This window comes from Bos mutus, chromosome 17 (genome assembly GCF_027580195.1).
Source record: "Bos mutus isolate GX-2022 chromosome 17, NWIPB_WYAK_1.1, whole genome shotgun sequence".
Taxonomy (NCBI): Eukaryota; Metazoa; Chordata; class Mammalia; order Artiodactyla; family Bovidae; genus Bos; species Bos mutus.
Genome location: NC_091633.1, coordinates 12,752,879 through 12,775,225, shown reverse-complemented (window position 1 = coordinate 12,775,225; position 22,347 = coordinate 12,752,879). Strand labels below are relative to the sequence as shown.

Here is a 22,347-nt window from a genome sequence, read left to right as displayed (position 1 = left end):
CATGTTTCTTATTATTTCTTTGTCCTCCCTCTAGGGTAGGGAATATGTCCGGCTGCCTCGCTGTTGTACCCTCAGCCTCTGAAGGCAATGTTGGGCAGATGGTAGAGGCTCCATGATTATTTGTTGAATGAATGAGTGAAGCCAATGAGAGTATCCTTTACTGTCTTATTTCTAGATTGATGTCAATTCTGAGACCTAACACTGTCTCAATATAAGAAAAGTATTTCAGGTCATAAACCATGGAATCACTGACCAAATGTGAAATAGCTAGGGAAGCCTCTCACATGAATTGGAAGATTTCGGCGACTGTGATGAAACCCAGAAAGAGAAAAAATATTTCACCGGGGTTATAAAGAGATACCTCTTTGCTCTTCCAATGGTTATTAAATGAGGAGCTGGTGTGTGCTATGTTCATGCTAAGGCCAGGGGTAATTCAGAAATGATACTTCAGCAGAAGGAACAGACCTGTAAAATGGTCTACAGCCAGCACTAGCTGATACAAATCTAAGGGATGCCACATCTGGCATTTTAAAGTTTTGAGCAGTGACTTTAAAAAAAAATGTTGGCTATGCCGTGCAGCTTGCAAAATCTTAGTCTCCCAACCACGGACTGAATCCAGGTCCTGGCAGTGAAATCACAGAGTCCTAACCACTGGACCACCAGGGAATTCCCTCAAGCAGTCACATTTTTAAAAAGTAACTTGTGAAATTAATTTAATATCATTACATGTGTTAATCTACTATGTATATTATTTAACCCAATACATCCAAAATATGGTCATTTTATCATGTGATCAAGATAAACATTATCAATGAGAAATTCTACATTCTTTTTTCATCCTAAGATTTCAAAAAGAGGTATATTTTATACTAACAACCCTTCTTATTTGGATGTTAAATTGTCATCAAAAATTCTGGAGATTTTATATTTAGGAGTCATAATCACTATAGCTGAAAAGTACAGATTCACATGCTAAAGTTGTTTCAAACATACTTGAAAACCGATAGCTGGATAGCTGAATCATGCTCTTCAGCTGAATAGCTTCCAATAGCTGAATCATGTCAGTTTTTAAATTTGAAGTTAAATTAATCAACATTAAACAGAATTGAAAATTCAGTTCTTTAGTTGTGTAAGTGCTCAACAGTCCCAGTACCTGTTGGCTGCCATATTGGACAAGTAGGGATATAGAATATTTCCATCACTGCAGAAAATTCAACTGGAACACCATTGCTCTTGATGGTCTAAGAAACCTACAAACATTGAAGATAATCATGTATTTTCCCCTTTTTTATATCCCCTAGAACAATGATTAATCCATAAGATTCCACAGATGATAATTGAAAGGATAAGTGAATGATCAATTTGTCATATTACAGAGGTTGGAGGATTCAAAGAAAACTTAGCAAAAGAAGGGACATTTATGACAGGCCTTGATGGGTGAATAGAAGTGCACTAGGCCAATATTAAGGCAAAGACAGAGTAAGAGCCTGGGGCAAGGATGCTGAATTATAAAATGATGTATTGATACTATGCTGTTAAGAGCATGAGTTTTGTTCATTTGTTTGCAAAGTCAAGATGAAATTGAATTAGTGCAGAACACTGCACTAATTTCCAGCTGGGTGTCTTTGGAAAAATCATTTGACCTCTCTGAGGCTTGATTTCCTCATCTGTAAAATAGGAGTACTCACTTCATCAGTTTTGAGGACTCACCAGGTAAGAGATGCAGAGCGCTCACTGTAGTGCCTGATACATAATAAGCAATCAAAAACTGTTCAATGGCAGTCACTATTGTGTCCAGTGTTTCATGAGAAGTGGATCGTGGTGGCACAGCAGGGTTCCAGATTCTCCCCACCCAATCCCAGCATCTCTTCTCATCCTCTGTCTTAGTGTCCTAACTTTTAATAGTGTAGTTACGTCCCAGGTAAAAGTCCACTTCTTTCAGCCTTCCTATAACCCTGAGAAGCCGTGGGCCCTAGTTTAGGTCAACAAACTTTAAAAGAATGATCTATTTGTTCTTTCTAAATGAACAGTGATCTAAATGAATGATCTTACTTCTAGGAAGTTTCTAAGAGGGAGGGGGTTTCTCTTCTGTCTTCCTCTCCCCACTGCCCCGAATGCAAGTGATGCTCTAGGTTTCACAGTACAGGGAATTAGAAGCTACCTGAGTCCCTGGTGATAATGATGTAGGTAGCATTTTGAGTCTTCCTTGACCTTGGAACTAGTTCGTTAAGGACCATCTTTTGGGATGAGAACAAAGTTTGGGCAACGTGGTTTAGGTGATCTGGAGGGAAGAGTTCATGGCTGAGATGCCAGTGGACCGAGAAGACCATGTGCAATGAATGTGCGCACTGTCTCACGCTCTGGGATGCTGGAGGGATGGTGGGGTTCCATCAGACCAATGCCATCTCAGAGTCACGTGGCTGTGCCTGGTCCTCTATGAGGTCGGGGGACCGAAGGTGATTCACTGGCCGACAACAGCGGCAGCCCCACCATATGGTGTGGGTGTGTAACTTTTCTGCTCCGCCTGCTGCTTGTTTATTGTGGTTCTCCTGCTGATTGTCAACTGACATTAGACGCTAAGGAATGCTGCCGTGTCTCTTGAGTCTATTGTGTTTCTCGTAAACTGTTGTTTGTTGTGGCCAAAAAATTGGATGATGGGATTTTTTTTTCAGCCTGTATTTTTGGAGCCGTCGTTTGATGTTTGGAAGAGAACATTCGCTTGTGTGTTTTTAAACCATCCTAAATGGGAATAAAGTCAGTAAGTTACTCCTTGCTGTCCTTCAAAGAAACCCAAGCTTGGCTTTGTCTTAAACACTCTGCCATAAACCTTGGTACATTAAGCCAAGTAGACTGGAATTATTCATAGAGAGGAAAGTAGCTCATAATCTCCATCTAGGTTGTGGGATACCTTCAGAAAAAAAAAAATAAAGGCATTATTCTAGAGACTCACTGTGAAGTTTTGTTGTACGCATGCATGCTCAGTCACTCAGTCATGTCCAACTCTTTGTGACTCCAAGGACTGTAGCCCACCAGGCTCCTTTGTTCATGCGATTTTCCCAGGCAAGAATACTGGAGTGGGTTGCCATTCCCTTCTCCGGGTTGGGAGATCTTCCCAACCCAGGGATCAAATCCAGGTCTCCTTCATTGCAGGTGGATTCTTTACTGTCTGAACCACTAGGGAAGACCAAGAATTTTATATAACTCATATCAAACATCCCAAGAATCCTGGGACTTCTCTGATGGTCCCATGGTTAAGACTCCATGCTTTCACTGCAGGGACACAGGTTCAATACCTGGTCAGGGAATTAAGATCTGAGTGGATGCCATGTGCTGTGGTTTTAAAAAAAATTTAAAAACTTCCCTACAATCCTAAAGGCAGGGATTGTTACTAATGGCATTTCATAGGAGGAAACTGAAGATCATAGAAGTTAAGCAATTGTTTAAGTTCACACAGTTGAGACTGGGATCAAACACAAGCCTGCCAGACTCTTGAAGTCATGAACTTAATGCATTAAACTATGCCATGATTAATGCTTAATATTTAGCTATTATAAAACCAGGTAATTAGGTTCTTCTTCCATTAGCAACTATAGGGTTTAATATTGCTCTGTGTGCAAAGCATTTGGGAAGATATTTTTTCTGCGATGTTTTATGATTTTATATATATATATATCTTTTAAATTCTTTTCTCCCATATACTTTATTTTTTAACTTTTTGTTTTGTATTGAGGAATAACCCATTAACTTATTTTTAATTAGAGTATAATTGCTCTACAATATTGTGCTAGTTTCTGCTATACTATATGCATACATATATCCCCTCCCTCTTGAGCCTCACCCAGGTCGCATCCCATCCCTCTAAGTCATCACAGAGCACTGAGCAGAGCTCCCTGTGTTATACAGCAGCTTCCTACTAGCTAGCTATTTTACACATGGTAGCATATATATATCAATGCTGCTGCTGCTGCTGAGTCCCTTCAGTCGTGTCCGACTCTGTGGGACCCCATAGACGGCAGCCCACCAGGCTCCCCGGTCCCTGGGATTCTCCAGGCAAGAACACTGGAGTGGGTTGCCATTTCCTTCTCCAATGCATGAAAGTGAAAAGTGAAAAGTGAAAGTGATGTCACTCAGTCATGTCCGACTCTTTGCGACCCCATGGACTGCAGCCTACCAGGCTCCTCCGTCCATGGGATTTTCCAGGCAAGAGTACTGGAGTGGGGTGCCATTGCCTTCTCCGATATCAGTGATACTCTCTCAAATTGTTCCACCCCCTCCTTCCCCACTGTGTCCACAAGTCTCTTTAAGTCTATGTCTCTATTCCTGCCCTGCAAATAGGTTCATCAGTACCGTCTTTCTAGATTCCATATCTATGCACTAATATACGATGTTTGTTTTTCCCTTTCTGATTCACTTCACTCTGTATGACAGATTCTAGGTCCATCCGCATCACTACTTTGCAATGCTTTAAAGCAATCTATCCTAGGACCTTGCTTTTCTCACCCTCAAAATCAACAGTGTGCTTTAAGGACGAACAAGGCAATGGGTGAGAAGGAGTTCAAGAGATGAAAGTAGAAGTCTTAAGTCAGAGCTAAAGGTATATGAAATGGTAGGTTTCTTTCTCATCTGCACTAGTTCCTTCTATTTGCACTCGGTTTGAATTCAAAGAGGGTAAAAAACACATTTTGCAAATGGAACCCCAGGCTGCTCAACTCAGTTCTTTCATGCCGTTACCTCCCCAGATGAGGTCAGCGGTCTCCAGTTATTCACAATTAATTCTGTCAACCACGCACATGTCAAAAAAATACAACTGCCAGATTTTGTGAGTTGAAATGTTCCCAGCTCCCACCCACAGTCACACATATGTGGAAATTGAAGAGAGGGTCTCCAGACCCAGCTGAGACCGCTCATGTGTAGTTACTCTTGTGGACAGGAACGATCCTGGGCCAGTCCACCCTGGTTTTCCAGAAAGCGTTCGGGCTTTCCAAGTCTTGGGCAATATTAGCCAGGGATTGTTTATCTGTTTTGATTGTTGTGCTCTTTCCAAGTTGAAGACATCTGTGAAGTGTTTTCTTGATTGCAAATGTGGACCCTGTTTAGTTTGCTTGTGTGTGTGTGTTTTGCTCCATGTTAGAAGAATCACCAAAAAGAAGAAAGGTCATCTAGAGGGAAAAGATACTCGCCCAAAAGGAAATAAAATGAGAAGGAAAAAAAAAAAAAAAGGCAGGAGTGATGTTGCCTCTACCGTGATTTGTTCTGCACATACCAAGGGCCATGTGTGTATTAGTGGGTGATAGGCGTTGGTAGGGGTCACAAAGAGTCAGACTCGACTGAGCGACTAATACGCACGCATACACACAGGCATTGATAGAACCTTGAGAAAGAACACATACTAAAGCCGCCGGGCTGGGACTTTCCTGGTGGTCCAGTGGCTAGGACTCCACATTCTCAATGCAGGGAGCCCGAGTTTGATGCCTGGTCAGGGAACTAGTTCCCGCATGCCACAGTGAAGATGGAAGATCCCAGGTGTTGCAACTAGGGCCAAGCACAGCCAAATGAAACTATTTATTTTGGACTTCCCTGGTGGCGTAGTGGATAAGAATCCGCCAGCCAATGCAGGGGACACAGGTTTGATCCCTGGTCCAAGAGGATCCCACATGCCGCGCAGCAACTAAGCCCAAGCACCACAACCACTGAGCCTGCGCTCTAGAGGCCTGTGCTTTGTCACAGGAGAAGCCACCACAATGAGAGCCCACATACCACAGTGAAGAGGAGCCCCCACTCCCACAGCAATGAAGACCCAGTGCCATCAAAAATAAACAAATTTTTTTTAAGTTCTATTAAAAAAAATAAAATAAAATCAAGCCTTGAGCTGTGCTAAAATCTCAGCTCTGTTCTCATAAGCTATGTGACCTTGAGTTTGTAACTTCATCTTTCTGAGCCTCTGTGACCTTTTCTGAAAATTAGGAAGGGCGGTAGTAAATAATAACTATTGATTATATTTATTGAATGCTTTCTATGTGCCATGAGCCTTCTTAATCCTCACAGTAAGTCTTTGAGCTGAGTACTATCACCCCCATTATACAGAAAGCAAATATTCAGAGATGGAACACCTTTCCCATAGTCACAGAGTAAATGACAGCACCAACCCCTTTGTTACCTGACTCTGGAAACTAAGCTCATAACATGGTTTTAACACAAAGGTTGTCAGAATTTAGGGAGAAGAGTCAAGGGAAGTGTCACCTCCAAACAGAGTTATTCACTGGATGTATATGCAGTAAAAGCAAAAATAAACAAGTGGAATGATATCAAACTCATAAGTTTTTGCAGAGCAAAGGAAACCTTCGAGTGAAAAAACAAACAATGGAATGGGAGAAAATATTTGCCAAATGTAGATCTGATAGAAGATTACTGTCTGAAATATACAAGGAACTCCTACAACTTAACAGCAAAGAAACAACCCAATTCAAAAATTAGCAAAGGAACCAAATAGACATTTCTCCCCCAAAAAGAGATATATATAGATGACCAAAAGGTACAGGAAAGTATGCTCAGCAGGGAAATCAAAACCATGAGGAGACATCACCTTGGACCTATTAGGATGACTATTACCAAAAAAACAAGAACAAAAATTAGCCAATGTTGGCAAGAATGTGGAGAGAGAGAACCCTTGTATGCTGTTGATGGGAATGGAATTTGGTGAAGCCACCAAACAAGTGGAAAACAGTATGGAAGTTCCTCAAATAATTTAGCATAGAACTGCCATATGAGCCAGCAATTCCACTCCTAGGTATTCATCCAAAGAAACTGGAATCCGGATCTCTAAGCCATATCTGCATTCCTTACAGCATTATTCACCACAGCCAACCGCATGAAAGCAGCCTAAATGTCCATCAGCTGGCGAGTGGATCAAGAAAATGTGGTATTTACATACATAAGAATATTATTCAGCCTTAAAAAAGGAAGGAAAGTCTACCATTTGTGACAACATGGGTGAATCTGGAGGACATGACGCAAAGTGAAATAAGCCAAACACAGAAAGACAAATACAGTATGATGTCACTTCTATCAGGAATCTCATAGAAAAGGAGTAGAACAGTGGCTGCCAGGGGCTCAACAGAAACAGAGAGGAGTTGGTCAAAGTGTGCAGAAGTTCAGTTATGCAAGATGAATACATCCTAGAGTTTTGCATACAGCACAGTGACCTTGGTTCACAATGCTGAATTGCATACTTGAAAATTTGCTAAGAGAGTAGGTCTTGTGTCATTATCTTATGAACAATCGAGGAAAGAAAGAAAGAAAGAGGGAGGGAGGAGGAAAGGAAGGAAAGAACTTTTGTAGTGATGGATAGGTTTATGTTATACAGGTAGAGATGGTTTCACGGGCATATACTTACTTATCTCCAGTATCATCAAGTGGTATATATTATATATGCACAGCTTTCTGTATATCAATTACACCTCAATAAAATTGTTTCTTTAAAGATTCTATTTATACCCCCCTCCAAAAAAAAAAAAATTGATACTACCTCCTAGGCATGACATACTCAATGAAAATAGATCAATGGACATACAGGTAGGTTCACTAAAACACACACACACACACACAAAGAAACTTCCACTTCCAGAGCTAGGGGGAAAAAAGAAAGGTGAGCAGAAAGGAACTTACAGGTAATGAGAGCCTGTCTCTACAATGAAGCCATTGATACCCAACAATGAAAGGTCCGAGGGGGGAAGAGATTTGATGGAAATGTGATAGATGTGGGAAAAGACTAATAAAGCTTCTATTCTTCCAGAGACCCCCGGCCACTGAGGCACCAGGATGTGACATGGATTGAGCATCAGCTCCCAAGGGGCCAACAGGTCAAGACTGTCAGGAAATTCCTGTGGGCCAAACTAACAGGTACATGGAGACCCTTCCATGTTAGAGACAGGCCAGTGAACAAATGCATAGCATCAAGTCGACTCTTGGAGGGAGATTCAGAATCCCTCCTTCTCGTTCCAGAGTCCCAAGAGGCATTTGCACGTGCAGCCGTGAAGGTGCAACATCATGACTGCACCACTGCTGTGTCTGAATTTCAACTGAGGGGCAGTGAGAGATGGGATTCTGGTCATCACCACCACGGTACTTAGAACATGAAGGGTGACGGTTTAGAACCCTTGTGGCAGAATTAGAAAAAAGAAAAAGAAAATCTGTGGTCGATATGCAGAGCAAACTAGTGATTACCAGCAAGGAGAAGGAAGAGGGTAGGGGCGATATACGGGAGAAGGGCTAAGAGGCACAGATTCTTATGTACAATACACAGTACAAAGATGTATTGAAGAACACGGGGAATATAGCCAATATTTTTAGAAAAATATAAAAGGAGTATAACCTTTAACAATTGTGAATCACAGTCTGGTACACCTGTAACATACATAAAAATTCTACTTCAATTAAAAACTTTTAAAATTCATGTATATATACACAGATAGACTTTTTTCCAATACATTCCAGTATTTTGTTAATAAACAATGGATCATATAATATACTCTGTTTAGTAACCTTTTCTCATTTCATATAGAATGGATACATTTTCCTTTGCCCTTAAATATAGATGTATTATTTGTATAGCATTCTGTTGTGTAGAACTTACGGTTCATTTATTTAATAGATTATATCTGATAGACATTTAGGTATCTTTGGAGTATTATGAACAGTGGTGCCATAAACATATTTGTGGATTAAAAAAAGGAAGAAATACCGATGAAATGAAGGTTGTCAGTAAAACTACACATAAACACTATAAAAAACGAACAAGTATGGAACCCGAGTTCTGACTCACTGAACTTTCAGTTAACCATAACTCTTTTTTCTTATTTCACTTTTAGGGGAAAAAAAGAATGGAGTAGAAAAATAAGTGAAGGTGGATTCGGAAATCTAGTCAAAGGAGGAGTCAGAACATATTCGACTTAATTTCCAGTACCTCCTGCATCTTTTCGATCTATATTCACCAGATTGTGCGCACCATGGGGATACAGGCCACATTTTTCTGTCACTGCTGTGTCCTTAATACCTAGTGGAGTGTATAGTGCTTCCGAGGAGTGCAGGGAATGTTTATTAAATAAATGCTGACCCTTGTCCCACTCAAGTGTCTCCTAGATATTTAAGCAACAAAGGAATATTTCAACTGTGATCATTATCATCCGAGTCAAGAAAGTAAAAGTGTTAGTCACTCAGTCATGTCTGATTCTTTGCAACCTCGTTGACTGTAACCCGCCAGGCTCCTCCATCCATGGGATTTTCCAGGCAAGAATACTGGAGTGGGTTGCCAGTTCCTTCTCCAGGGGATCTTCCCGTCCCAGGGATCTTTCCTGACCCAGGGATCCAACCCGGGTTGGACACTTTACTATCTAAGCTACCAAGGAAGGCGAGAAAGGAGATACAGATGTTTTAGAAAAGCTTTTCAAAAATGAGGTGTGGTGGAGTCAAGATGGTCATAAATTATTTGCTACCCTACTCACTGAGAGGTGACTAATTCCTTTCCTTGGAATCTGTACTGGTTCTAGTAAACTTCCTGATCAATAGAATCTGGCACAAAGGATGTTCTCAGATTTCCGAGACTAGGTCATAGGAGGCCTTCTGAGTTATGCTTGGACCCCTTGGAACATTCTTTCTATGCCTTAGCTGCCATGGAAGCAGTTCATTTCTCTATGTTAGGGAGAAACCACTTGTAGGTGGTTCAGTTAGCAATTCTGACTGAGCCACTCTGCCAGCCAGACCCTCCAAGGCCCCAGAGAAATGAATGAAACTGTTTTGGACACCCCCTGCTCTGCCCCTCCAGATCAGAGATCAGAACCCTTTCTCTACAAAATGCCAGATATCAAACACTAAAGGCTTTGCAGGCCATCCAGCATCTGTTGTTCCTACTCTACTCTTATAGCATGAAGGCCATCATAGACAGTATATAAAAGAATGGGCATAATATATAACTTGTGAACAGAAAAAAAAAAATCCTAAAATTGGAAGCAATCTTACTGAAAATTGAGTGATTCATAAAATGATGTACAAATATATATACTGACCTAAAACATGTTCAGAATTTATTGCTAAGTAAAAAGTGCACCCTGCAAATGTTGTAAGCCTGTGAATTAGAAAAATACGTGCAGAATAATAAATATATTTTTAGTATTGTCTCTCTATTTCATTGAAATAAATGTGTGTATCCCCAAAAAAAATTCTCCAAAGGAATGCTGTCAAAGCTTTAAACAAAGAATATTTCCACAGATTTTCCAGAGGAAGAACATGCGCAACAATTTCATTATCTCTGTTTTATGTATGTATTTTATTTGATCTTTATAAGGACATTTTACCTTTGAAACTGGAAAAATAGAAATTAAAGTGTGAAATCTGAAAAGAAAAAAAAAAAAAGAATGGGCATGGCTGTGTTCCAATAAAACTTTATTTACAAAGACAGTTGCCAGGCTGGATTTGGTCTTCAGGCCATAGTTTCCTGACCTCTGCTCTAGACCACGCCAAGTGACTTCTGTTAATGCTGCAAGGGACAGAAGAATTACCCAGCTGAGACCTGCCCACATTCCCAATCTGCAAAACATTTTAAAAATGTAACAAATTTTGTTTTCAAGGTACTGAGTTTTGGGCAGCTTGTTATGCAGCCATAGATAACTGAAACAAAAGAATTACAACCTAAAAAATGTGGGGGTGGGAGGGAGGGAGGGATAACTCTCAGTCCATCCCCACAAGCATGACAGTTGCTAATGTCATGTGTGAAGACGGAGTAGAAAATAAAAATGTTATCACTTAGGGCTGGATTATTCTAGCCAGAAGTAAGGAGATTTTAGCTAAGACTGTAAGAAGATGAGGGAAGGATGCAGAGAAGAGGAATAGAGAGTTGCAGGACATCCTTGATTCAGAACTCTGGGGGATGGAGGGCACTGTTTATGTTATTTTCTACATGAACAGTCCCCCCACCCCCAGAGAAGTTCATCATGGTAACCCTGGTTAAGAAAGAATAGGAGGTTGCCTATTAAATAGGCTTTGGAGTCAGATGCATCTGGGTTCACATCCAGCTCCATATCTTACGTAGGGCACAATCCCAAACAAGCTTTTTAATCTCCTTGAAGGTCACTTTCCTTACTTTAAATAGTCCTTCGTTCTGGTACTTCCCTGGTGGTCCAGTGCTAAGACTCTGAGCTCCCAATGCAGGGGACCTGGCGTCTATCCCTGGTCAGGGAACTGGGTCCCACACGCCATGACTAAGAGCTTGCATGCTGCACTAAGACCTGGCGCAGTCAAATAAATAAAAAATACAAATAAATATCTAAGTAAATAGTCCTTAGTTCCTAAGGTGCTTGTAAGAATAAGTGAGGCTCTATACGTTAAATTTGGTTCAGGATAAGTGTTCAGTAAACAGAGTTTAAGATATATTCATAAATAAAGAAAAAATCTACAGGTGCAACAAGACACTGCTCAATGGAGCCAAGTAGGTGATTTTTTTAGAGCATGAGTTCATAAAAGTCATCAGTCATGCCTGGAGCCTTCACTCAAAAATTGTGAGGCACTTTAACACATTATCTGGTGTCAATGTGCTTAAGAATCACCTTGGGGTCTTTGCTGAAATGCATATCCCCTTCCTCCCCTCTCCCCTCCATGAGATTCAGATACAGCAGATCTGGGATGGGATCCAGGGATTTGAGTTGTTAACAAGCGCCCCAGGGTTTGTTCATCTAGAAAGTACTCTGGTTGCACTTTGAGAAATTTCTTTCTGTAAGCCCCATGCCATGAGGAAACAGCTCAGGGAGGTAAAGGACTTGCCCAAGGTCATTCAGCTGGATGGTGGCAGAGGCAGGTCTTTTTTTTTTTTTTTTTTTTACTACTTTAACTTTTTATTTTATTTTGGAGTATAGCCAATTAACAATGTTGTGATAGTTTCAGGTGGACAGCAAAGGGACTCAGCCATGCATATACATGTATCCATTCTCCCCGAAACTTCCTTACCATCCAGGCTAGAGACAGGTTTTTAATCCATGTCCTGTACTCTAGGCGCTCGACTGCATCTGCCTGCAAACCAGGTGTGATGACTGTGGCTGCATTTACTGTACCCCAGGTCTCCAGCCAAAAACAGCCTGACTTGGGGAATCTTCCCACCCAGTCATCCTATTGTACAGATGGACAGACTGAGACTTCCAAGGTGGCAAGCAGTCACCTACCTTCTGTTTGCAGAGAGAACAAAAGCCCAGACTCAGCCCAGCACACTTTCCTGTCTCCCATTTTCAGTCTTTGTACCAAAACAAAGATTTGTGGTCATGGTAAACTGAAGACAAGAGTGACCAAACCCCACTACCTCCCATTCCACCATATATCTCAGCATTAATGTTAAAAGCGATGGAGAAGCAGTCACCAAAACCATCATGAAATCAGTCCTTTCTTGGTCTAGCAAAATCGTCTCAACCTGCTGCTCTATGATTCCATGTTATGGTCCTGAGATCAGTCTAAACAATCCCTTTCTATAATTAAAAAAATACATATTCCACTGCTAATGTTCCCGGCTCCTTTTAGTGAAGGAGCAGCTTCCAGATGGGATGACAGAGGCCGGACGTGTGAGATGGCTCAGGCCAGCAACACAATGAGCCATTACAAGTTCTGTTTATTTTATTTGGACAACACTTCTTACAAAAAGGGAATTAAAGACTGGAGTCTGCACCCTCTCAACTGTTCTGGACAATGCAAAGTCCATCCCTTTAAACACAAAGAGCTGTTTGGTAATCGGGCTACAGACACAAACACACATATGTACATGCATCCCTCTCGACGTTTATGTTATGGGTGGACTTTCTCCACCAAGTGTATATATTTAAGGCCAACTTCTATGTAAGTCTGGGTACAATAGAGAAAAGCACTCTTAGCCTTAATTTCTCAATCCTTAAAATGAGAAGAAAAAAAACCCAACAAGTATCAACAAGGTTTTCATAAACAGTCAATAAGCATAAAGACTTTGCAAGATTTCAGGCACATGTCAAAGTGTTAATTGCTCAGTCGTGTCCGACTCTTTGAGACCCCATGGATTTTAGCCTGGTAGGCTCCTCTGTCCACAGAATTCTCCAGGCAAGAATACTGGAGTGGGTTGCCATTTCCTTCTCCGGGGGATCTTCCTGATCCAGGGATTGAACTCAGGTCTCCTGCACTGCAGGTGGATTCTTTACCGTCTGATCCACCAGAGCAGATGCTAAATCGATCACAAGTGGTCGTGACAGCAGTAGCGACCGGAGGGCATGGTTATGAGACACTCAGCATCAGGAATTAGACTATTTGGGTTTGTGATTATAGCTGCCACAGTTCTTAGCTCTGGAATTTGCAGGAAATGACTCAGCCTTCATCCCCTCAAATGTAATATAAGGATGTTAATAATAGCATCTAACTTCTAGGATGGGGAGTTCGAAAAGAGTAATCCATGTGAAGTGTGTAGCCCAAAGTGCCCAACAAGTATTGACATCTAGTGCCTTTGTCTAGCTAATCTAGAAATGGGGCTTAGTTCTCTCTTTATTTTTGGTTGCGCTGGGTCTTCATTGCTACGTGGGGGGTTTTCTCTAGTTGCGGCGATCAGGGGCTACTCTGGTTGCCCTGTGCAGTCCTCTCATTGTGGAGCATTCATTCTAGAGCACGGGCTCGGTAGCGGCAATGCCATAGGCTTAGCTGCCCCACAGCATGTGGAATCTTCCCCAGTTAGGGATCAAACTCATGTCCCACGCATTGGCAAGTGGATTCTTAACCACTGGACCACCAAGGAAGTCCTTGAGTTCTTCTTTAAATGGTAAACCTGAAGTCTCTAGATCCTCCAGTTTATTTCCCATGTGGCTGGTTTGATAAAGATGATCGGGTTGTTTCACTTCAGGGCCCCCAGGAACCCCTGTCTCTCTTCCAACAGAGAACAGAACACCCAGACATCTGTCCTGAAAACATCCTAGGAGAATGCTAAAGCTGGGAGGGACCACGGCCGGAGCTACTCGGGTGATTTCCATACTTGACTTCGACTCAGAATCACCTGAAGAAGCCTGCTAAAAATATAGGTTCATAGCACATGGGTGGAAGATTCTGATTCCATCAGGCTAGTGCTTAGGAAACTGCGTTTTAATGTCTTTGGCCCTGGTGTTTCTAACATGGGGGTTCAAGGATGGCCTTTTGGAGCTACCGGTCCAATTTGGTTACAGCAGAGGAGGAAACTGAGGCTCAGAGAAAGAGAAGAACTTGTTCAAGACCAACCAGTGGCATAGAGAAGACTTTAACTCAGGCTTCGGAATCATCTAAACTCTCTTCTGTATTTTTTTTCCCCTCTGGTTGCCCTTGTCCTGAGAACAAACATGGGGAAAATCCCAGCCCCTTTATTCAATCCTGGGTCACAGAAGACCCTGCAGCCTCCTGCGAGAGACCGGCTGGGTCTCAGTTCATTGCTACATCCCCATGTTTACAGAGGTATGCCCTTTCCAATTGGAGAAGGAAATGGCAACCCACTCCAGTATTCTTGCTAGAGAACCCCAGGGACGGCGGAGCCTGGTGGGCTGCCATCTATGGGGTCCCACAGAGACGGACACGACTGAAGTGACTTAGCATGCCCTTTCCACACTCCACCTTTCTTCTTGCTTGAGCAGAGTTCAGAAAACAGCTAAAACCAAGCTGAGGAATAGAACAAGAGTGGGCTTTCTTTGATTTTGGTCTTGGTTTGTTTTTAATTTTTATTTTATATTGGAATATAGTTGATTTAAAACGTGTTAGTTTCAGGTATACAGCAAAGTGATTTAGTTGTATCTACACATGTATTTGCAAGTGTGTGTGCTAAGCTACTTCAGTCGTGTCTGACTCCGTGTGACCCCATGGACTGTAGCCCACCAGGCTCCTCTGTCCATGGGATTCTCCTGCTAAGAATACTGGAGTGGGTTGCCATGGCTTCCTCCCGTGTCTCTTACGTCTCCTGCACTGGCAGCTGGGTTCTTTACCACTGAGCCACCTGGGAAGCCCAGCACATTTATCTAGTCTTTATCAAATTCTTTTCCCGTTTGGGTTATCACAGAGAACTGAGCAGAGTTCCCTGTGGTAAGCAGCCCTTAAAACTATTAGCAGATCTTTAACACTGGATGGACTCAGAATTTTTTCTTTTTTTTTAATATTTAAATGGTTTTGATATCTCTGATTTCAGTATCAGATTGAGGACACTCCCTGGTATTTACCTGTATCTATCAGGTGCTGCGGCTTCGTTAAATGGCTGATAGACTTTCAATGGCTGGGCACCACTCAGTGCTATCAAAATCTTTCATCTCCAAAAGCCACAAGACCAGGGCTCTTTCTCTGCTTTTTGCATGAGGTTATACAGAATTTAGGAGCAAATAGGATTAATGTTTCAAAGCTTTAGGAGATACTTGGATAAGCACACTTAATAGTCTAGATTCTGGGGGCTCCGGAGACAGCGTTTATGTGTACATACTTTATAGGGCAGACTTTGTTTCGGCCCCCCTAATGGAGGTTCCAATCAGGACAGGAAATAAGATTGTATACAGAAACCCGGAGATGAACAGAGTATCTGGTGACAGGCCATTTTCCCAGCCACGCTGGCACGCTAGCAGACTGGCTGGGAGGGAAGAAGAGCTAAAAGCTCTGAGCGAGAGCATGACCTTTCTCTTGTCTGTTTGTTGACCTCCACTAACACCTTGGTAATGAAGTGACACTACAGATGCTCCGTGAGTGTTTAGCAAAGTTCAGCTCATCTCAGTCTATTCAGTAGGGGACTTGCAATGCTTTAGGAAGGAACCGTGGGAAGCTGACGTTGACAAGGCAGTCAGGAGACAGAGAAGTGGGAGTGTGGTTGCTAGTTGCTCACCAGCTGTGTGACTTTGGGCAAGTTGCTTAACCTTTCTGAGCCTTGATTTATCTATCTATAAACTGGGATTGATAATAGTGCCTCTGGATGTAGTTAGTTATGTGCTGTATGAAAGCCTTCAATAAATTGTTGCTGAGTGAAGTTGCTCAGTCGTGTCTGACTCTTTGCGACCCCATGGACTTCCATCCATGGGATTCTCCAGGCAAGAATACCGGAGTGGGTTGCCATTTCCTTCTCCAGGGGATCTTCCCTATCCAGGGATCGAACCCGGGTCTTCCGCATTGCGGGCAGATACTTTAACCTCTGAGCCACCAGGGAAGCCCATAATTGTTGCTGAGGTTTTAGTTATTATTTGGATGGTTCAATATCCTAGTATCTTAGATGCCTATCCCTTAGATAAAGAGATCCTGCTATGCCCCAAAGACATTATTAACTGGGTCTTTTAACATAAAAGAGGGAGAGAAATTCAACTCAAATAGATTTAAGGAAATAAAGATAGTGTCTTGATTTACATAAACTCTAGGAGCAGAGCGGTCTGCCTTTAGGCATGATTGGATTCTGATACTCAGATGATGCCATCAGGATTTAGTGTTTCTTTTCACAGTACGGAGGTTCCTTAGAAAACTAACAGTACAGTTACCATATGATCCAATGATCCCACTCCTGGGTATACAGCCAGAGAAAACTATAATTCAAAAAGATACATGCACCCCCGTGTTCATTGCAGCACTATTTACAACAGCCAAGGCGTGGAAAGAACCTTGAGGCCCATCAATAGATGAATAGATAAAGAAGACGTGGCATATATATACAATGAAACACTACACAGCCCTGGAAAAGGGTGAAATAATGCCATCTGCAGCAACATGGATGGACAGAGAGATCATCGTACTAAGTGGGGTAAGTCAGAGAGAGAAAGACACACATCGTGTGGTATCACTTCTACGCGGAGTCTAAAAAAATGATAGAAAGGAACTTATTTACAAAACTGAAATATACTCATAGACATAGAAAACAAACTTACCAAAGGGGAAAGGGGGAAAGGATAAATTAGGAGTTTGGGATTAGCAGATACACACTACTATATAAAATAGATAACCAACAGGACCTACTATATGTAGCACAGGGAACTATACTCAATATCTTGTAGTAATCTATAAGGGGAAAGAATCTATAAAAGAATACACACACACACACTTACGATAGAGTCACTGCTTTACACTTGAAGCTAACATTGTAAGCTAACTTGAAGCTAACTTGAAGCAAGTCATTGTAAATGAACTATACTTCAATTTTTAAAAAATGGTGCTCAATAAAAAGTATAAAGAAATAAACAAATAAACTTCTTTGATTGATTACTCTAAAAAAGAAGAAGAAGAAACTACCTGCAGCTTCAGTGACCGTCCTCATACCTGGCTTCCTGCCTGAACCGCCCTGTCACTCTGTCCAAGAGTGTTCTCTGACTTAGAGTATGCTCAGGCCAGGACGGGCACACAGGAAGTGCCAGGGAGTGGATGTCCCAGGAGCATCCCACATCCTGTGATGGGAGGAGCTGATGGATAAACACCCAGCTTCCTCACCCACCGTGGAAAAGCCTGAGGTGTCCACAATGTCTCTCAAAGGCTTGGAGGCATGGAACCTCATTTGCCCTGTAGGGCACCTTTCCTTGGCTTTCTCTCCTACCCTGACTCACTTCACTACCCCTTCCCAGTGCTTCCTGGGTTGACAAAGAAATCCCTTTCACCCAAATCCTTGCCTCAGGCTCTGCATTTTGGAGAACCCAAACTGGGTCGCTACCAAATCTCATCACTGAGAAACACAACTGGGGCCCCCATGTGGCCCGCCAGCCTGAAGCCCATCATTGCCCTCAGAAGAGATAGGTCCCTTATTAGGGAGCACAGGGTTCTCAAGCTCTGCCCCACGGACTACTCTGACTTCATCTCCCATTCTCATATATTGTTCCATAGGCTTCTTGGAGTATCTTGAAGATGCCTATAAGACTTTAAACAGTCGATGAAAGTGAAAGTGGAAGTCACTCAGTCGTGTCCGGGTCTTTGTGACCCCAAAGACTGTAGCCCAGCAGGCTCTTCTGTCCATGGAATTCTCCAGGCAAGAATACTGGAGCAGGTTGCCATGCCCTCCTCCAGGGGATCTTCCCAACCCAGGGATCGAACCTGGGTCTCCTGCATTGGAGGCAGATTCTTTACCATCTGAGCTACCGGGGAAGCTTTAAACTCTCTTAATGACCCCATCATGCCCATTGACCACATCTTGATTCAGTAAACTCATATCATTGATGATGAATTCAAGGATATCGTTGTCTTAAAACCTCTTCTTAACACCACCCCTAACCCCCAGCCTTGCAAGCAGGATTAAGTATTCACTCCTCCACTTCCCACCCCCCACATGCCTCAATCAGACTACCTGCTGCCCCTCCAGTATATTAAATGTTTCCATGCACATCTTTCCCATTCGACAAAGAAACTCCCAAGAGTAATGATAATAATGTCTTCTTTTATCCTCAGATCATAGTACAGGAATGAGCACATTATAAGCAATTGTACAGTGTTTGTTGAATGATTGAAGAAGCAAATACTTTGAGTAGCCCAGGAAATCTTAACACCCATTCCCACTCCTCTGCCCAAACTTGCTTCTTAAAAAAAAAAAAAAGATTTTATTTTTTAGAGGGGCTCCAAATTTGATAGAACATTGATGTGCTGAATGTGTATTTATGATCTTCAACACGCTAGCCAGGAAGTTGGCCTAGAATAAGGACTATGAAGATGATTCATAAACTGTTAAGTATCAAGGAAACACGGTGTTGTTTGTATTACAAATAATGGCACAATTTAGAAATAACAAAAGTAAGAGGCCAAGTGCCTTGTTCAAGGTCATATGAGAAGTAAATAGGAAAGGCAGGATTAGAATGCAGTTTCTGACTTTTGTCTCCATATTTTCTACATATAAATAAGCATCTTCTTCAAGCAAGAAAGCCCTGAAAGCATGGCCACAGGGTGGGAATAGTAGACAATTCAATCCTTGCCTAGAGTGAAAACAGAAGAATCAGAATTAAGTAAACTGTAAGAACAGCTACCATTTGAGTGCTTGAACTAGGTCCTTTATATACATTACTTGTAAGCTTTGTGATAAAATTTTTTATTGGAGTATAGTTGCTGTATAATATGTCAGTTACAGGTGTACAAAATAGTGATTCACAATTATTAAAGGTTATGCTCAATTTATAGTTTTATAAAATCCTGGCTATATTCCCCGTGTTATACAATATATTCTAAATTGTTTTTTTGGCTGTGCTGCAAGGTATGTGGGATTTTAGCTCCCCAACCAGGGATCAAACCCTAGTCCCTTAAATTGGAAGCCTGGAGTCCTAATCACCGGACTGTCAGGGAAGTCTTCAATATATCTGACAATAATTTTTGATGACTATTTCAGCTCCAATTTACAGATGAGGAAATGGAAACGCACAGGGGTTAGTTAGTTATCCAGTTATCTGAAAAGAGGTGAGGCTTAGATTCAAGCCCAGAAATGGACCATCTCCTACTTCTAACACTTCTCAGAAAATAAGAAAAGCTGGCATTATTAAGCAACAGCTGTGTCCTTCACAGTTACTTTCATCTTCAGAATAATCCTGCAAGGTCACTTCGGTTATAATTTTCCCAATTTTGCAGACAAGGAAACTGTGTTTTCCTGCAAGGTAAAATGCAGAGACATTACCCTGCCAATTAAGGTCTGTCTAGTTGAAGCTATGGTTTTTCTAGTAGTCAGGTATGCATGTGAGAGTTGGACCATAAAGAAAGCTGAGAGCCAAAGAATTGATGCTTTTGAACTGTGGTTCAAAAGAGAAAACTCTTGAAAGTCCCTTGAACTGCAAGGAGATCCAACCAGTCAATCCTAAAGGAAATCAGTCCTGAATATTCACTGGAAGGGCTGATGCTAAAGCTGAAACTCCAATACTTGGGCCACCTGATTCGAAGAACTGACTCATTTGAAAGGACCCTGATGCTGGGAAAGATTGAAGGTGGGAGGGGAAGGGAATGACAGAGGATAAGATCATTGGATGGCATCACCAACTCAATGGACGTGAGTTTGAGTAAACTCTGGGAGTTGGTGATAGACAGGGAGGCCTGGTGTGCTGCAGTCCATGGGGTCGCAAAGAGTCAGATATGACTGAGTGACTGAACTGAACTGAACTGAACTGAACTGAAAAGTCACTATCTATCCCAAAATCAGAGATAGAATGAGATCTTGGTCCTTTTGGACAACAGAGATCATTTCTTTCCATGCCTTTTCATGTTTCTTGGTTCTAGAAGTTCATCAGAGCACACAAAGAGCTCTTTAGAAACTACGGGGACTTCCCTGGTGGTCCAGCAGTTAGGACTTCACCATCCAATGCAGAAGGTGGGAGTTCTGTCCCTGGCCAGGGAGCTACGATCTCACATGCCTCATGGTCAAAAAACCAAAACATAAAACAGAAGCAATATTGTAAAAAATTCAATAATTTGAAAATGGTCCACATCAAAAAAAATCTTTAAAAAATAAAAGAGACTATAAATCTCCAGGCCCCATCCCTTGAAAGCCTGATGTAATAATTGCCACCACAAAGAAACAAATGTGGAAACATGTTAGGGGGGTGAAGCCCAAGGAAAATGGGCTGCTTTTTCGCTAAAGCGTGACGGAGAAATCCAAATGGATTTCTGCCAGTGTGCATCCACCATCTTAGTGCTGACAAGGTTGCAATCGAGGAAGCAGAAAACTAAGACCTCAGCTGGGTCAAGACAGCAGAGAGGGAGCATCATAAGAATAAAAATAAAGTATGAGCTTGCTTTAAGGTGGGGATTTCAAACCAGCTCTCTTGAACTGGTTAAGTAAGTGATAATAGAGCTACAGAAATGGCTACTTGGCAGCTGTGAAATGCAATGAATTTGTTCTAAATTCACACACATGGAAAGACATCTAGGATGTGGAAAAAAGCAGTTTGTGAAACACCATGAAGAGTCTGATCCTGTTTGCATGTATAGTGTGAACTATGTTTTTTATACCATAGTACTATATAGTATAGTATTGTTTGCTGTTTGGCTGCTAAGTCATATTTGATTCTTTGTGACCCTGTGGACTGTAGCCTGCCAGGCTCCTCTGTCTGTACAATTCTCCAGGCAAGAACCCTGGAGTGGGTTGCCATGTCCTCCTCCAGGGGATCTTTCCAATCCAGGGATTGAATCCGTGTCTCCTGCGGCTCCTGATTTGCAGGCAGATTCTTTACTGCTGACCACCAAGGAAGCCCCTTTCTTCCTCCTATTTATTCTTAATTGCTTGAAAATTCTAAAAACATATATTCATTTGTATCTGGATTCATTTGAAAATCAAATCAAATTATCTCTTGTCGATATCCCCCAATAATCACCGATAGAGACATTTATAGGAGACTCAGGAGACATGAGTTCGGAGACTGGAGACAGAAAAAGGAAAGTCTAAGATAGACTTCTCTGACCCTCCTCCCAGCCTCTGCTTTTTTTTTTTTTTTTTTGTTGGGGTCACCATCTGTAGATTTGTTCTGCACAAAAATAAAGCCATCCATCTCCCTTACTGTGGTGTCATGTAAGCTCAGGAAAAACCACAGCACTCAAGGGGGGCTCCGGGTGGAAAAGTCACTTATCTGCCTCAGCCGGGTTCAGAGCTCCCCCGAAGGCATCCTCCCCTGGACTCAGGGGGTGGGTTTTGTTTATCCCCCTGGCACACAATGAAATGTCGGGAACACATGCTCAGGGTGAGGTGGGGCCTGATGAAGGTTAAAAATGGAACGGCGGCTTTGATCGCCAGCCAACACCAATGACGCTTGGGGTTGGGGCCAGAGTGAAACGTCATGTTCCCTTGTTGTCTCTGCAGAAGGTGCAGACAGTCCCCTCCTGACTCCACAAGCAGACAGAGCCCCAGAATGGAGAGTGGGGGGCAGGGAGGCTGCAGACAAACAGGGCTGGAGGAGGCTGGCCTCCTCTGGGTGGGCCAGGGGACTTGCTCCACTGGCAATGGCAAGACAGCTCAGGATTTGCAATGGAGGGCCCACTGGAGAGCTGACATGACAGAAATCAGCAGGCCAGGCAATCTCAGCTCCCCGTCTGTCCAATCTGTGGCCGCCATTTCGTCATCACTTCCCTACACTCTCACTGTGGTGCCCAGAGCTCCTGTTCATCTGCACCCTCTTCACTCAACCAGCAGATGTGTGTTGAGAGTCTGGACTGTTTCCAAACTGGGCTGGGTGCTGAGGATCCAACAGTGAGACAGTTGAGAAGTGAGGTGGGTGACTATAGAGGGCTTCCCTGGTGGCTCAGCGATAAAGAATCCATCTGCCAATTCAAGAGACGTGGGTTCAATTCCTGGGTTGGGAATGATCCCCTGGAGGAGGGCATGGCACCCTACTCCAGTGTTCTTGCCTGGGAGAACATCCAGGACAGAAGAGCCTGGTGGGC

At 42.5% G+C, this 22,347-nt stretch overlaps 1 long non-coding RNA gene across 1 annotated transcript in view; it reads right to left on the bottom strand.

The window, feature by feature from the left end:
- The window catches only part of LOC138991433 (uncharacterized), a 30,761-nt gene extending 13,437 nt beyond the window's left edge, over positions 1 to 17,324 (bottom strand). Inside the window, exon 1 of the long non-coding RNA XR_011467377.1 lies at positions 17,251 to 17,324. This is a non-coding gene — a long non-coding RNA (uncharacterized lncRNA). The remainder of the gene's footprint in view (positions 1 to 17,250) is intronic.
- Between the last annotated feature and the right edge of the window lie 5,023 nt (positions 17,325 to 22,347).